The sequence below is a fragment of the Temnothorax curvispinosus genome, unplaced genomic scaffold (assembly GCF_003070985.1).
Source record: "Temnothorax curvispinosus isolate PA1 unplaced genomic scaffold, ASM307098v1 QBEX01005990.1, whole genome shotgun sequence".
In the NCBI taxonomy this organism is placed as follows: domain Eukaryota; kingdom Metazoa; phylum Arthropoda; class Insecta; order Hymenoptera; family Formicidae; genus Temnothorax; species Temnothorax curvispinosus.
The window spans coordinates 29,207-29,810 of record NW_020215770.1 but is presented as its reverse complement, the minus strand read 5'-3'; positions in this window follow the sequence as shown (position 1 = coordinate 29,810).

Below are 604 nucleotides of genomic sequence, written 5' to 3'. Positions count from 1 at the left end.
CGACTATCGACTAGCGTTCGCTTCACGTCTTCACGTGCACGGCAGCCACCTGCCACAGCACTCACGTCTCAGGCCGCGCCGCGCCGTGCGCCTGACGTTCAGCCGATGTGTCTCGTTCGTCCGTTGTCCTCGTTCCCTCCTTTCTTTCTTCTTTTCTCTATGCGCAGCACGCATGGAACATGCAGGCCGTTTGTCTTTGAAACGACGGAATTTGGTCGTACAACGAGAAACCGATCACGTATTACGTATAACGCGCCGGTATTGTCATAAACAAACAGTAGAGAGATACAGCATGGCAGGTGCAGATATTTTTAGCACAAACTTGGTTGCCGTATTGGACATCTACATTTGCAGTTGTTTATTGAAAATTTGATATAATGTATGGCAAATACATCTGATGCACAAGTCTATTTAGAATATTGTGAATATCGACACAGTAATATATAAGCTTTTTAAAAGTACGTATTCTTTTCAACAAGAAAAGACTATAATTGTTATTTAATTCCTTCCTTAATATCGTAATGTTGTCAAAACTGATGACAAATTGCCATTCAAGCTGCGCATATATATATATATATATATATATATATATATATATATATAT